Source organism: Manacus candei, unplaced genomic scaffold, assembly GCF_025592945.1.
Source record: "Manacus candei isolate 608988 ecotype Guabito, Panama unplaced genomic scaffold, ASM2559294v1 h1tg000057l, whole genome shotgun sequence".
Lineage (NCBI taxonomy): Eukaryota > Metazoa > Chordata > Aves > Passeriformes > Pipridae > Manacus > Manacus candei.
In genome coordinates, this window is record NW_026138105.1 from 14973116 (window position 1) to 14989230 (window position 16115).

At 45.9% G+C, this 16115-nt stretch overlaps 1 long non-coding RNA gene across 1 annotated transcript in view; it reads right to left on the reverse strand.

Annotated features, from left to right (window-relative positions):
- Window positions 1-13679, reverse strand: part of LOC127477980 (uncharacterized) — a 30235-nt gene extending 16556 nt beyond the window's left edge. The window contains exons 1-2 of the long non-coding RNA XR_007907085.1: window positions 13374-13679; window positions 11180-11272 (exon numbers count right to left, since the gene is read on the reverse strand). This is a non-coding gene — a long non-coding RNA (uncharacterized LOC127477980). The remainder of the gene's footprint in view (window positions 1-11179; window positions 11273-13373) is intronic.
- Window positions 13680-16115: the final 2436 nt, after the last annotated feature.

Consider the following 16115-nt stretch of genomic DNA (forward strand, 5'->3'; position numbering starts at 1 on the left):
TTTACGCTCGCACATTTCAAACCCTTTGATGCCCACGTGGGACTTGGCCTCACAAACATGGGTTGCCAAATGCATATTCATTAACCTCACAATTGGCTAATCCAATAAAAGAAAGAAAAAGAAAGAAAGAGAGAAACAAAAAAACCCCCAATGCCTTGGTAACATGCTTATGGAGTCATTTATTGTAAACATGATCCAAGTGGCTCATTCCAGACGTGCTACTAAAAGCTTAAAAACCACTGGCATTGCTTACCCCCAAGTCAAATCCTGCACAAAGAAAGGGTCTTCAGGCCAAGCCAAATGGAAAAAGGGAATTAGAAGGATGTTACTCATTCATTACTGCCACTTTAATCACTTAGAGGTCCAATTAAGTATAAATCATTAGTATTAAGTTACTTTATCCGGGACTCTTTGTAACACACATGACTGGATTTGGAGAGCTCTGGGTGGTGAGATGGAGCGTGAGCTGAAACAGGCAGTGAGATGTTGGGTTCCCCCCTCCCTTTCCCCTTCCCCTGCTCTGAAGTTGATAAATGAAGGCTGCATTCTAGGTGCAGCAGTAATTTCTGTAGTGCACTCAAGTGCTAGGTCCCTTGTCTCCTCCGAGCAATGAGGGCACCGTCCCCTCTAATGCCTCGGCCTCCCCCTGGGCTGCCCAGGGGCCGGACCAGAACCAGCCACAGTTTCATTTCCATGCACAAATCCCCAGCACGGGAACCCTTTATTCATTGACAGATCCATCCTTTCCTCAGGAAGGAGGAGGAGGGAATAGAAAAGCCAGGGGAGAAAGTGGCTTTCATCCCTTTCCCGGTCTCTGACTGCTTTTACTGCCCAAATCACTCCCGAGGAGAGGAGCGCCTTCGGGGCACGTTAAAGACTCGGTGCAACAGCATCCTCTAAGGTCCCTTCCTCTTCTCTTCCTTTTTCCCCCTCTTCTTCCCAGGGATAAAATCCCCCCAGCGGCCCAGATCACTGTCTGGGAAGCATATTTCCTTCTAATCGGTTTTACAGCTCTTTTAAAGTAATATGTCAGATCATTTTCTCCATATACATAGTTAATGAAAGTAACCCTACAAATTCATTTTAAATAGATGGAAGTTGTTATAACCCTGATCTGGAATTTATTACATTCATTACAATCTTGCTGAAGTAGGTAATGTAATGGACTATTACTTTTATTATCTTTTTAATCCCTCAAAATTATTAGGAACTGACTAATATTTGGCATCACCCTGTTAATGTTTAAACAGAAATTGATATCTTCATTCATCTAATAAATGATGGGGTCTTTTTTCTGCAGAAGAACTAAAGCTGGTGACTCTTCTTTTTTAATCTGAACTAGGCCAAAAGATTTCTAAGTAAAATCATAAACTGACAATATGGTAATTTTATTAAATCAGCTCTTTTATCAGGTTATGAGAACACTTTCCAGAACATTTTCATGACTCCTGACTGCCTGGGAGCAGCCTGGGCCCCATTGTTCTCTGTGGGGAACGGATTCAGACTGTACCTCAGCAGTCAGCCCTTTAATCCAGCTTTTTGCCTCCTGACCAACAGAAGCAAAACCCTTCCCAGTCACGACAAACTTTCTTAACCACACAGGAGCAGTGTTTTTCAAGGTTGCCCTCAGATGCTTTAAGCTGGCCTCCCAAACCCATCACTTTCTTGCACGTGTTCTTTAACAGTCCCATGTCTGATATCCAGAGGGGTGTAATTAGTGCCACTAATAAAACACGAGCGCTTCCCTCGCTCGCTGGCAGGTTCACTGGGCACCTCTGGCTGGGGACTGAACCAAGAGCCATGCATTGCATCACCTGTTTTGAGGGTTAAGGAGTCTTCTGGGGGTTATTTCAGGGTGGCAGATGTGAACACAGACATGTGGCAGAAGCCATCCGGGGTCCCCGTGCCCTCCTGTGTCCCCACACGTGTGCACACGCGTGTGCTGCTGCCTCCGGGCACCGCAGCCCATGAGACTCGGAGAGCTCCATCTGGAAAGGCTGAGGTGCAGCCTAGTGCTGTGCAGGAGGTCCCCTGGGGCCTGAACTTTTCACCAGGAGTGGTCTGGACTGCGTTAGAGCCCTCACCTGCCAGAGCAGTTGACATCTCGCCAGTGCTGTGCACGCACCACTTTCCCCGGCGGAGTTTCCTGCTGCCGGGGGGTTACTGGGGGTCAGGGGTGCAGGGGCAGGGCTGTGCCATCTTCCACGGGCCCCAGCAGAGTGGCACCACTGAGCATCAGCGGCAGTTGGGTCCCTGACTCTGTCAGGAGCAAAGTTCTACTGTATTTGAGCAGTGGTTTTGGTTTTCCACACAAAATCTACCACCTGGACTTCACCTCTGGCTAAAGACCTGTGATATCTCAATGGGCACATTGGACACACTTCTCAAAGACACCTAAATGACAAAATGCCATTTTTTGGAAATAACTTAGAAACAGTAACTGTGCAAACAAGTTTCTGATGCAATTCGCAAAAGCACCTCAATTTTATTTTCCATTGGTGATGATGAAGGTGCTTTTGAACCTGACATAAAATACCTATTTGTACTTTTGCAAAGCTTTAGACACCTTGAAAAAGAGGAGCCGAAGTAACTTCTAAAATTGCACTACCAAGTCTGGCCCTTTGGCACTGGCAGAAATGTTACCCAGCATGAAACCTTTGAAAGCATCCAAGATATGTTTTAAAACTTTTAATTTGTATCTCACCTTACAAGTGTTACTAATATTCATTATAGATTAAGGCCAAAAAGAAGATAGCAAAGAGTTTTTTAGAGTTTCTTTGGAGTAAAAACTCGGTTTTGCAGCACAGTGCAAATGAAAGGCAAGAAAACTTTCTTTGGGCAGTAGCCCTAAAAAACAGCTACTCAGGTATATATATATTTATATGTATATTAAAAAGATCTTTTTGTTAGTATACAGGTGAAAAAATGTATGGAGTTGGTGGCATGATAAAAGAACTAAAAAGGTGACTCACAGTGTGGTTTATTTTTAATTGAGATGAAAAGTGAAAAATATAAAAATATAGAGACAACCCCAAAAGAGAAACATTTTCTGGCAATTGACCAGGTGCAATGAATATGAGATAACATATGTTCACAGAAATAAAGGTCCCTGAAACAAAAACAAGTTGACAAGTGGCAGATTTCAGTGACAATGATGAAAATGTTAGCAGGAAGAGCCTGCTTGGGCTGCAATTGTGGGAGTTTTGGGAATCATGCAGAAAAACCAACCTAAAAACTTCTACCTGCGATATTCATGTCTTCAAATACCACACTGTGCCCAGTACTGCAGAGGAGGTGGGGTCAGAGGTGCAGCTGGGCTCTCTCTACCGGCTTTGATGGCCTAATGCTGGTTAAGAATCTGTTACAAACATAATCATGTTCTGTCCTCAAATGTCCTCTCAAAGTTCAATTACCATTTTTATCCTGCAGAACTGAACCTGCTGTACGTACCTGACCCGAAAAATCCCTGAACCGTTGTGGTGCCCTCAGCTCACGGCCTGACATCCACAAAAAGAGATGGCAGGGAGGTGCTATTTACTACACTTTTAAAATACACTCCATTTTTGTCTCCCTGCTAATTGTAAATAATAAAGAATCTAGGATTTGGTGGCTGGTTCACAGAAAATCAAGTCTTTCAGATGCACATTAGAGCCAATACTTCCTTGTCTTACATAAATGCTGTTGCTGCTTTATGATCTGCTGCTGAGATGGAGTAAAAGGAGCAGAGGAAAAGAATCCCTTTTTTTTTTTTTTTGTATTCCAAATACTGCTTTAATAAGACTGAAAGTCTCTCTTTTTCTCTCCTTATAGCCCTACAGCAAATAAATGGAGGTGTCAGCCCAACACCCTTGTAGGTTTAAACTGAATGGAAGTGTCCTTTTGAAAAGCTTGTTCTGTCTGACAGTCCTGAATGTGCTCCTATTGCAGTTCCTTTGAACACGCATCTTTTCTGTGTTGGTGCTCTGCTGACATGGCTTTTCGTTGAGTTAAAGATTAACAGAATGCTGCAGAATGACAGGACTTTGTGATAACTTAATTGCATAAAACATAGTTGTTCCTATGCAAATCAGAGTATAATTGGTCACTAAGAAATTACTCTCCCTGTATAAAGATGGCAAAGTGGATTTTGGACACACAGAGGGAATAATAATCTATTGCCTTTTATCATACTTTAAAAACATAGTTCATGGTTTTTACAGTGAGTGTTAGACATGCATTTAATGCCATGAAACTATTTGATTATGTACATTAAATATCAAGTCTGAGAGCTCTAAAGCCTCCTTTTAAGTGTATTTTATCAGCTGACATTGGAATTAACATAAAAATGTGGGAGCTCTGCAATAGATTCATAAATTGTGAATCCTAATGGACATACCTTGCAAAGGTCCCAGGGTATTTACCAGACAGAGAGGACACAGCAGAAACTCTTTTTAAGGAGAAAACACTGAAGAAGCTCCCTGAAACAGTTTCTTTATTACAATTAGGCTGAGGTAAGGGTAAGTATGGGATTATAGCACCATCTAAAACAATATCATAAACCAGGTTGGAGAATGATATTATAATCACAGAAAGGGGACTACTCCAGGGCAGCTGCTGCAGCTCTGACTAAAGGTGTGTGCTAAGCAGCAAATGAAGAAAGAAGGTAAAGAGCTAAAGAGGTGTGTGATGACCACAGAACCTGGGATACTGTTTCCCAAACTATTTAGCTCTTCACCTTAAATAAAAGCAGGGGTTGGGGAACGGAAGTGTGTGAGCTAAGGGAGAGCACAGTTCCAGTGCATCCCACCCTTCTCCCCCGGTGTTTGGCTGCAGAGGCTCCACACTTTAGGAATGCTAAAGCACAGCGGAATGGAAATGGTCTCGGAGCAGAGCGAGCTCCCGAAATGAACTGCACGCAGCCCCTCGTGTTGGCATGATTGATACTGGAGCATGTAGGTGTAATGAAACTGATGCTGTCTCTTCTGCACCTGTGATTTATTGAGTACAAATTTAAGATGAGAAAAGGCCCCATACCAGGAGCTGCATCTTCCCCCTCAAAGAGGGTATGGTCATCCATCACCAGCCATTGCAAAAGGCCCAATAGTGAGCGGCTCATCAGATGAGCCAATAGTCTCTTTGTTGGGATTCCTAACAAGTGTTGGATCAGCAAAAGTCTATTTAGGCTGGTGGACCTTTCAGGACCAATTTGTAGTGGGTCACTGATTCTGCTAGTGTATTATCTTCTTTACTACTAGTACCAGTTGGGCAAGCAGCAAAGATTAATGATTTTAGCTGCCGACTATTTGTGGCAATCTACTGCTTCTGGACCAAAGATTAAGATTTTTTTGTGCTTTACTAGAAAGGACACACCTTTTATCTGGGACCTGTTTTTATTTGCTGAGTTCTGTACAAATGCTAAAAAAAAATAATAATAAAATAGTGGGCACCTCAGTTGCCTTTTTAATGGCAGTAAATAGGATTTTTGCTGGTCCATAGCACAACAGAAGGGGGTTTTGCAAGGGAATGATAAAACTCGAAGCTGAGATTAAGTTTCATTCTCATTGGGATACACAATATGGCAGAGCACAGCTTTCTTCCCTCTCCCTCAATACACAGTTCCAGGAAAATACCAAGGTCTCCCTTTTAAAAAAAGGGGAATAAGGGAAATGGGACCTCTACAGCAAGAACTAATTTTCCAGGTTCATATTTAATTGTTTTTCATAGCAGAAATCCCCATTATAGTGGACTTAGCCAGGGTGCAAAATACCTCAAGATCCATCCCAGGAGCCTGAATCTGTGCTGGGCTCCCTTGGCTTCTGGGGAGCAGCTGGGGTGCCAGGTGGCTTTGGCCACTTTTGGAGGAAGTTTCCCCGTAAAAGAATTCAGAAACAAGGATGATGTGACTGTATAATTGTGGTAGAACTACATGAGACACTGACTGACAACTTCCAAGAAAGCAAAGAAGATTGGGGTGAGAATTTGGTTAAACAGCCTTTTCAGAGATATTACCTGTCTCTCATTAGCCCACTAGCAAACTCTGAGATCTGGACCCGAGCTCAGGGGGTGGACAGCAGGACACTGGGCAATTCTACAGAAATGCCACTGGCTCCTTAGAAAAAGATGAGAGCTGGTACTGCTCAGCTCCTTGGGAACACCACTGCTGGGGAAATCAGTAGTGGAAATATAATGACAACTAAGTAATTCTGCTGTTGGAAAGGAGAGTGGTGAAAGAGCCCTAAAGGGACAAAAGAAGCCCAAGGTGCAGCACTTCTGAAAATTCTGGTCCAGGTTTTCATGATCAGTATTATTTGCCTGTTCCAGTGAGATGTTCTAGAAGCTTCCCAGCAGCTGAGGAGGAGACAAAGGGCAGGTCAGCAGAAGGATGTGAGCAACCAGCAGTGAAAGAACAGTCCAGAAAGCAGTGCAATTCCTGCAGGAATTAATCTGCACAAAGGGCTCCAAGTGCAGATGGGCCAGGGCTCGTGGGTGAGCTCAGGACAGTCCTGTGCATCCCTGGGAAGTTAAAGACATGGCACAGCAGCGTTTCCAAAGGAAAGCCCAGGACTTTCCCTCGACTGAAAGACAGGACAAAGCATCTGAGTGTGTGAAAAATGCACTCATCGAGGATCTAATTTTTAAAAGGAAGAATTGTATAAATGACCTAATAAAAAAGTGATCTAATTGTTTCCACAACTGCTTCCGAAATTGCCAGAGCCTTTTCTTCTCGCTTGTCATTGTTCATGGAGTCATAAATCACAACCCAGGAGATCACTCAGCCCTTGACAATTTGCAGCCAAACTACCAGGTCTTGTATTCGGCCAGGCCACAATCACTGACAAGCTGTTACTTAAACAGTTGACAGGTTCAAAATAGCACAAACTACAAGGATACCATCAAGTAAAGAGCTTTTAATTTATTTTTTTTACATGCTTATCTTCTACTCTTGTCATGAACACTGTCAGAAAACACGGGACTCCACTGTAGGTACTGCAAAATCCCACTGTGACATCTCACATGAATATAAATTTTCCTCTGTGCTGTTTCTTGAAATATTGATGCAATTTCATAAGGCAGGTAAATTTCTCTCACTTTGATGGACATTTATTTAAAAAAAGTCTTCCCTGTGTTAGATGGTGTTTTCCTACTTCCATCAGACTTTTGCCAAAAATGAAAACCACAGAAAGCTGAAATTTTTAGAAAACCACCGATGGTGCAGGAAATCAAACAGCATCACATTGCACCTCACACCTTCTCATTTCTTGGTGCCCATCTCCCTGGGTTTGTCCCTGGTGGCATTGGGATGCTGGTGGTTCCCTGGGAGTGAGGTGCTGGGGCTCCTCAGGTTGGAATCAGCAGGGAAGCTGCTGGGGCAGAGCAGCAAAGCTTTGCTGCAGCAAAGCAAAGAGCATGACTGGCAGCAAAGACAGGGTGATGACATATTTTAAATCCCAGCTACCCAAACAACAGGAGGTGTTCCACAGATTTGATCCCCTGGCTGACAAAGACCCCTCTCTTTTTTGTTCCCCCAGCAAAACTGAGCTTGCTCCTTTTTGCAGCTGGATTCCATCCCCTGGTCAGCCTTGCAAATGTGTTTTGACATTGCTCTGTGAACCTGGGCCATGTTTTAAACACACAGTTATGGAAACTGGAGTGAATCTGGCCCCACAAAACACCACAGTGGAATTTTTTCTGTCATATCAAATGCAGTAAATGTCCTTCTCAAACCACTTCTCAAATAATCACACAAATCACACAGTTCAGACTCATTCCTCTTGGCACTTTCTTGGATTTTATGCCATTAAACAACAAATTTGATAGTAGACACTAAGCTCAACCCCTAACCAAACCTCCTTGGCAGTCCTTCTTTGTGGGATGGTCATGCCATGTGCTGCAGCTCCCTTCTTTGAGGAAACTCTCCCATACCCAGGGAAAGTCATAAAACCAGTTTTTTCCATGAATCATCAGGTGATCTAACCTTTGCTCAGAAGGAACAAGCATCTGACAGAAAGTTGGGGCCAAGGAAACAGCTCTCCTGACCCATGAAAGGGATCCCAAGAATGGAATTAATAACTGAGCAGTGGCAAAAGGAGAGCCAATGTTGTGGTGAACTTCTAACTCAGCTGCATTAGAAATTAAATGGGGGGTTACCTGTGCGAGAGTAAAAGCTGGACAAATCTCTTCATAGTAGGAAAATGAAGAAAAGGAAAGGAAAAGAGAGCTTGTAATAATCTCATAGTGCAATGTTTTCGGGTTTCTTTGGGTTTTTTATTTCTCCAAGTGTGGCCACCCTGGGAGAACACAGCCTTTTTAAGTGCCTTTTATTCAATTTTAGCCTGGTTTCATGAAGCCTTGGCACACAAGCAGAGGACACTGGTGGCCAATGTGCTAGGTAGGGTTCAGCCACTGAGTCTGAACTTTTCCCAGACCTTGGCTGGAGAGCAAAGCCAAGTAACTCCTCATGGCCAGGAGTGGGGAGGATATGCTCATGGGAGAGCTACGTGCTGCAGGACACTTTCCTGTGCCCTGCCAGCTCAGGGACAGGAGAGAAAAATGTTACTTGCATTTGCAAATAAACCCATTAAAAGTCAAGTCCTCTGGCTTAGTGCAGGTTTTGCAAAAAAAACCCCAAAACACAAACACCAAACCAAAACAAAAGAAAGCCCCAAATGAAAAGACTCTTTGCAAACATGGCACTGCAGTAACTACTGGAGGTTTTACTTCCTTTTCACTTTAAGCAGAGCATTATCATGTCCAAGTTCAGACTTGGATACAGTTTTTTCCCTACTGAATTCAAAGGCAAAGTGCACAGCTGGCCTGGACTCCAGTCTGCTGAATCCAGAATCGACCTGCCTTAAAGGAAGATCAGATCTCTGCTGCTGATGCTCCACAGCCAGGGGAAAACATCAGGGAGCTGCTCAGGAGCTGCTCAGCAAAGCCCCCGAGCAGAGCCCAGCTCTGGGTTCCTCCTGGGCACACTCGAGGGAGCATTTGGGGCAACCTGGCCCCAAGCAGTGTGTCATCCTTGTTCCTAAACAGAGAGTGAGCCCCTGGCTAAGGGGAGTGCAGGGAAAAGGCTGGATGAACACAAAGCATCAACTCCAGAGAGCTGCTTTCAGAATTCCCCTTCCTGCCAAAGAATGAGGTGCTGGAGGACAACCAGCACGCCTGCATACCTTGATTTAGGAACAGTAATATCCCAGCTCTTCCACAGGAGATTTTTAGCCAGTTAAAGAGGCCAAGTGACATGACAAAGGTCAGAGAAGAAATTAGTGGCAGAGTAAAAAAAACCTGATTCTTCTCCCACACCCCCCCAGTTCCATCAGTTGCTCAAACTTGTGCAGGACTGGTCTTATAGAAACCAACAGGAGTTTCAGTGGTTTGAAGGTCAGGCCTAAGCACAGCAAAACCCTGGGGCAAAACTGTGTTTGTGCTCTCCCTTCCCTGCAGCAGGTGTGTGTTCCAACCCCCTGAGCAGGAGGTTCCTCCTTCACTGGAGTCCCTGGAATAAAGAGACGCTTCTGGGAGCACGCTGAGCAAATGGGTTATTTTGAGAGGACAAGTTAGCTCTGTAATTTGCCTCCACAATGTGTTCTGCACTCTAATTATAAATGCAAACACAGTAATTGAGAACAGCATCATAAAACTCTTAAGGAAGCCATAAGTGATATAATACATGGACATGTTTACTATTTGGTGCAGCAGGATGCCTCTGTGATGTTTTCCCCATGTTTAAACAGGGTGGAGATTTGCTTTCTTTCATGAAGTTAATTCCATGACAGCAATTCTTCCCTCAGCCTCCCGATCCTAAGCCTGGGTCAATTAAAATACAGCTTTCAGGAAAAATTTCTTCACTTTTCTCAAGTGAGAAAACCCCCTTTTTCATTTGAAAGATATAAAATTATTAATTCAAGTTCCAAAGGGAAGAAAAAGGGGAAGGTATTGGTGTGTTCTCTGCCTGTGATGCCTGAAACAGCAAATAACTCCTCAGGGTGAAGTGTGGAAAGGACTGGGGGGCTGCACTGCTGCTCGCCTTCCTAAACTGTCCTGGGGAGACTGCAGCCCTTCCAGGGGTTCATGGGAGAGGGGGATCCCTGCACAGCTTCCCTTCAGGTACCCATAGTGCAGGCAAGCAGTGGTTCTTGGTGATCTTCCCCCACTGAATGCCACATGCTGGGGTGTGGAGAAGAGTTCAGAGCTCCAGTGTTTCCCAGTACAGGAAGGGTGAGTAGCTTGGGCCAGTGAATGGCAAATAAAGTCAGGCAGGGGCTGCTCACAGGCTCCTGAGAGCTTCCTGCATGGGTGGAAGGCAGAAGGTGATACAACATCCTGCACATTGTGCAGTCCCACATTCCTGTCTTCATCCACTTTGTGCCTTTTTACCCTTCTAACCCTCTTTCCCTGTCATCACCCTCCCCATGTCAAACCCGTGTCCTGCTCCAACCAAGACTTAAATCGAGGCAAAGCCTATGGACATCAAAAGTCTTCCCAGGCACAACACAGAGAACAGAAGTGGAAAACTGAACAGAACATCAGCCCTCTCATCTGGAAAACCCCTGTGGGATGCTGGGTGGTGGGGAGGAATGGCCAGGAGGACACTCAGCCCTCCAGGGAGTAGGGCAAGAGGAGCAGTGGGACCGACCCTTTCCCAGAGGAGCCGGGGAGCAGCAGGGACCAACACACTGAGAGAGGATTAGGCCTGAGTGTGCATCGACAGGATCCTACAGGCTCACCTAAGCTTAACAGCTGCCAAATAACACGACAAATCATGTGATTCAAAGCAGAACAGCTCAAGCTGCCCCTGGAGATGAAGGAGGACACGTGTCCTATGCGGGGCTCGCACGCGCGCACACCCCGTCTCCTCACATTTGCTGAAAGCTGCTCTGGCCTGATTTTCAGAGGTGCTGAGTGCCTGCAACTCATCATGACAGGCTATACATCAAATCCATCACCTCTTGGGAAACTTGATTACCCTAGTGGAAACCCCCGTTTCGAGCATTTAACTGGTTCCTACTGGTTTCAGCCGGTCAGCTGGGTTTTGGATGGGATCACTCAGTTTGGGCTGTACTCATCCTTCAGGAGAAATAAATCCAAGTCCATGAAGATCAGTGTAGGAATCCACTGAAATGTCTAGACAGGTATCAATTAAAATAAGAATTAAAGACTCTATTTTTAAAACATTGAACCAATAAAAATAACTCACACTTGGCTGGCTAGAGCTGTTCATCAGGTGACTTGCTGCTGAACAGATGTCTCCAGCTGGGAATTCTTGGATGAAGTTCTCTATCTTCTCCTTCTTTTTAGAAGTCAGTTATTAAAGAAGTACATTAGAGGTTTGAAACATGTGCTAATCCAAGCTAGAAAAACAACACAAAACAGAAACCACGCATACATTGCCAAGAGAGAGGTTGCTGAGGTGCAATCACAGCTTTGAGGGGTGAAGCTCTTTATCTGGATGTGTGAAGGATGAAACACACTGATTAAAGCCCCTGCAAGTACAGAGTTAATGTTGAAGATAAATAGGGCACTCACACTGAAAGCCTGGAGAATCTTAGAGAAAACTGTCCAGGAGACTCAAACGTGCTTTTATCACAATGCTCAGAAAATGTATAAAGTGGTGGTTAATTGTGTGCATGGACATTAGTTCACAGCACTTGGAGATTTTTGTTCCTAAATTTTCAGCCATGGTGGGTATTAATATATGTATTTTAAAAACATAATGAATACCTGTGTTGCAGTTTAGCCAAAGGGAGATAACAGAAACTGCTGAGGCATGGGCATTTACTGATTGCTGCAGGAGCTGTTTCTTTTATACCTTACAGAGTATAGGCTGCAAATTCTGGTGTGTGTTTCTGCCTCCACTAACATATGAGGAATTGATCCCAGCAGAGGAAAATAATCTTCCTTGGTACAGCACACCTGAAGTGCCCAGAGGATTTCCATTAGAATAGGCTCAAAGATGAAGGAACCTTCCCTGGGCACCTTCCATCCCCACAGCAGCCTCTGCTCAGCTCACACTGCCCCTCTCCTTGATTTTCCTGTGATCCCTCCCCCCAGCCAAGGTGACACAGTCACTGTTGATGGAATCTCAGAATGATCCCACAGAACTGGCTGATCTGCCTGGAAAACATTCAGCCTGGGAGACAGGGGGTGCCTGGAGCACCACTGTGCTGTCAGCTCTCCCACACAAACTAATCCAACCGCTCTGCAGAGAAGCTCTGGAAGCAAAGGAATAGTTACAGAGCAACTGCAGCTTGTCCCAGGGACAGAAATCAGCTCTGGGAGCCTTCCCCGTGTCCTGGCCCAGCCATGTCAGACCTGCTTCCCTCGGACTCTCTGTAGGATCCTGGTGGTGGCCAGTGATGGGAACCATCTCCAGCTTTCCTAGGGACTGGAGAGCTACTGAGGTTTAAGCTGGTAGGTGTTCAGGATATGCAGCAGCCACACAGGCACAGATGCTAAAACACAGTTTTATTTCCTAAAGATAAAACGACAAGTTGCACTATGAGCCAAATATCTTGTTTGGGTAAACGAAGTGTAATTTACACTCTGAGTCTGATTTTAAATCATCTGGTCTGGGGCTATTCGAGGCTGTGGATCTGTTTACATGTAAAAGAAATAAAGATTAGGAACCTTTTTTTTTTTCCTGTCTGGATAACAGCTGAATAACTGTTCCTCAGACTAATGGAGAGAGCAAAGAGAAGCATTTCACCAGAATTATTCCCTTTCTTTGTCTCTTTTGTTTTCCTTTCTCATGTTTAGGGCTTAAAAATATTTGGGGAGGAAGGTGGAGGCTTGTAGAAGCCTCCTCATTTCCAGTTTGGCTCATCTTTACTTCTCAGAAATGCACAAAAGGACTTTAATTGCACTGCATAACGGGTTCCTACTAAATATTTCCTCACTTGTCTTCTGCACCTGGATCTCTATGGAGGGGCTGGCGAAGGCAGAGAGCTGAATTCCTCAGGTGAACAGAGAGCTTCATTCCCAAAGGGCACAGTAAACCTGATCCTTCCTCTTCTGATCAACACAAGCACAGAAGCTGCAGACCTGACCAGTACATCAAAAAGGAGCTTGAAAAATACTTTGAGCAAAAAATGCTAACGGTGCATCCTTCTCCTGTAACCACACTGATATTAAATCAGGAAACAGTACGGAACAACCACAAACACATATATACAGGGGCTGTCAAAACAGCAACAGAACCAAGTCCCTAATGGGGACTAAAGGTGGAAAGAGCAAGAAGAATATACAGTACAGGTTTTATGATTATATTTAAATCCTTATGCAGCAAATGCTGGAAAGGGAATTCCAAAAATTTTCTCTATATAAGCAGTTTTTTTGATCCAGGACTTTGTGCAATGAAAAGGAATTACAAATCAGTCTGAATGAAAGGATACAGGTCCCAGTGGGCGTTGGAGCGTGTCTGTGGACTCCTGGGCTGTAACAACAACCCCTGGATCCTGCAAGGGCCCAGGGATGTGCCCAGCCCTGCTGGGAGCAGCCCTTCTGCTGCCACGGGCACTGACAACACTGTCTTCCTGAAAAGATGCCTCCATGGTCCTGGGTTTCCTCAAGCACAGCTGAGACCAGACTTTCCTTCTCTCCTTCCTGACCACTGAAGATCTGATCACTGAGAAAGTCTCCCGCTGAACCCCTTGGAAAGACAGGCAATGGACTATGGCCAGAAAGGGCTGCTGACCTTCCCTGGGATATCTCATGACTGTGTGACATTGAGTAGAGCTCCAGGACACCTTCCCTGCCTCCCTGGCACGTCCCTTTTCTATAGCCCTTCCAAGGAAACTAAAAACCCTTGGGAAGATCACCTTTTACACCCAGACATCTGCACAGTACCTTTGAATTCGTAGGAGAAGCTGATAAACAGGAGAGATTTTTTCCTGTGGTAAGATGTGGTCCCAGTTCTGAAGAGTTTGAAAAGCCTTTGAAGGACACGAAATGGCATTGCAAGATCTGGCTGCAGCAATCACAGTCCTTCAGCTCCTGCTGCCTGCTTCAGTCCCCAAAGGCAACTTCTGATCACTCAGGAAGGTTTTGGTGCTGTTTATTAGCTACAAGCTCCTAAAAGGGCTCTGGTAATAAATTCAACATGCCACGGTTCAAGTGGGAAGCAGGACTGAGCCAAGCACGGGAGGAAAGCTGACCCTAGAAAGGCTCCAAGGGGGGATTTTGTGCTTCTGGATCAGGTGTTTCTGCTACAGATAAGTTTTACCGTGATGGTAACAAGAGTATGTATTGGAGAGGGAGATTATGACTGAGACTGCAGAGTTTGGAAATGGTGAGAAAGGGGCAAATTCTCTTGAAAACAAGTTTGGATCAATGCATTCATGGTACCATGGGGCAAAAGCTGAAAGAAATAACCAGGAGAAGAACGTTTTTGCTCTCTGTTTGCTTCCCTGCCAAAGACACCGTTGTGGGACATTGTAGAAGGGAGTGAAATGATGCCATTTGGTCTCGAAGTCACCCTCTTCCCCTCCCCGGAGCGCAGCGAGACCCCGAGCCAACTGCAGAGGGTGCCGTAGAGGGGTTGTGCTTCTTTTTTCCTGCGCAAGAAGGCAGGAGCCAGGCTCGGCATCAACCCCCTTCCAGCCCCCGGGCCCGCGCAGCTGTCCCGGGCTAACCCCGGGCAGCGGGGGGCACTGGAGGCCGCTCCCGCCTCCAGAAAGAAAATAATATCCACGGGACCCAGGGGTCCTGCATCCTCCGAACCTCGCACGGACGCGGAGCCTCGCCGGGGCATGGCCCCGACGTGCGCTGGTGGGACTCCCCCCATCAGGAGCCGTCGCTCCCCCTTCCGTCTGCATCAGCCCCCCCAAAGTCGCGCTGCAGCGTTTAAAGGGGGGATACCAGGGCCGACGGGGGGGTGCGGAGCTGGGCATCGCTCGGGGGGAACCCGGCGGGCAGTGACACCTCCCCAGTGTCACAGCGGGGCTCACGGTGCCTTCACCTGTCCCGCACAGCTACACCCGCCCGGCTGCGCTCCCTCTGCAAGGGCCCCGCGACCCAGCGAACCCCAAACCCGCCGCCCGCACACTCCGATCCCCGCCCCTCCTCAGCGGGGATTTAATGCTGCACACTGCAAAACCTCGGCAAAGAAAAATACCCCCAAAAAAACCTACCCTTCTGAAGTGTGGCTCCTCTCCCTTCTCCCAGATCCACCTGTGAAAACGTGTCTAAAGTTAGTTACCGGGATTTGCCCCCCTCTTAACTGGTTCGGGCTAAAACCTGAAGAGGTCCCAGTCAACCCAGAAGGGTCCAATGGCTGATTTTATACTGCAAAGCTCCTGTGCAGACTTTGTCCGAAGAATGTTGCCCGCTTTACTTTGACAATCCCCGCAGAAAAGGGAGAGCGAGGGGAAACAAAGCCTTATGATTACCAGTAGTAATTTAATCCTAAATTCGTGGGCCATTCCCATCAGCCCGAACAAGCAAACATCAACACTTTTCTTTCTCATGCACATGTATCTGCGATAGATGATTAACCAGGTCCCTCGCTGCTTACACAGGGGAAAAAATCCTGACAACCAGCACGGTGTCTGCTTGCGGTTTGGGAAATTAAAAATCAAGTGAGGGGACGTAGGAATTAGGGAAGTGATGCCCTTTTCCTCCGTCAGTGTCTGCTGCCAGCACCGAGTGATTTCGGTTTGGGTGCACGTTCGTTCATAAAACTCCCTTTTCAGTCTACATCTCCCGCTGATGTTATGGGGTAAAAAAAAAAAAAAACTAATTTGGAGAGGAAAGGAACAGTCAGCTCCCAAACCCGGGGAGTTCTTCTCAGAGAACCGAACATGAAAACCACATATTTGGCAGTCTTCTTAATTTTTATCAGTTACCTAGAGCTGCTGTTTTTATAAGAATTGGCGATTGGGATGCCAGCGTAACAGAATTCCTTTTCTAAATGTCACTTAGAGATTCAGGCAGAGCCCTACCCGACTGAACACGGATAGGTATCTATATGTTCCAGTTTTAAGGGAGAGATTTCAAATTTCAGTGGCTCCAGGACCCCCACTGCCCTGCCCCGGGTGGACACTCCGGCTGGAGTTGGTCTGAAATGACATTAACATTTTCTCTGAACTCGTCCCGGTTTTGCCGGGAGTTTGCGAAAGGCAGGGGGGAGAGGCGGG